The sequence below is a fragment of the Phalaenopsis equestris genome, unplaced genomic scaffold, assembly GCF_001263595.1.
Source record: "Phalaenopsis equestris unplaced genomic scaffold, ASM126359v1 Scaffold217497, whole genome shotgun sequence".
NCBI lineage: Eukaryota > Viridiplantae > Streptophyta > Magnoliopsida > Asparagales > Orchidaceae > Phalaenopsis > Phalaenopsis equestris.
Window position 1 is genome coordinate 68,578 of NW_018236010.1, and position 800 is coordinate 69,377.

Genomic DNA, 800 nt, shown 5'->3' on the forward strand with positions numbered 1-800 from the left:
TGAGGGAATCTTAGGGAAGCTCTGTGTGAAGTTTGGAGAGGCCTCTCTGAGAAAATGTTAGCACACCTCCCATGGCCGTGGGAGGTGAGTTTTTATAAAAATGGCCATGGGGTGGCTCTCAGGGCATAAGCTTGAGTGCATTGTGGTGCTTAGGTGGAGGGCAGAGGAGCTCCATAGTTTGATTTGGATGAGCTGGCCTCTGGGTTTGATTTGGGTGAGGTGCAATGGGAGTGGCTCTTCGTTTTGGGCTTTTTCATCCACTAGACTGGCCGGTCGGCCAGGGGGAGGTGGCTAGGAGCTCAGGGAACCCAGAGGAATCCATCACAGCAATTTAATGCAAATGTGCTTGGATTTGGCAAAGATATCTTAAGCATGTGCATTTTTGGAAATAAGATCCCTTAATTTTGGGGACCTTTGGTCCATGGCTTGATTTAGGTGGTTTCATGGTGTTTGTGATCAAAACTTGGGTTTGGGTTAGGTTATCCATTTCAATTGGCCCAAATAATTGTTACATTTGGGGTAGATGATCACAAGAAACAACTTTAGTGAAGGATGAAAGTGGTTTTGAGCTCAATTGGAGGGTCAATTTGAGAGAATTTTGAACTTTAATCAATTTGGTCATGTTGGGCTAGGCTTGGGTCTAGCTTGGGTTAGCCTTGGGCTAAGTCCAAATTGATTGTTGTAAATGGTCAATAGGGACCTCATGAAGAGTTCTCAACATGAATTGGATGCCAATTTGGAGGTCAAGGCAATAATTTGGGTGAAATTTGGGGATTCAGCCAATTTGGGGCTTAGTTGGG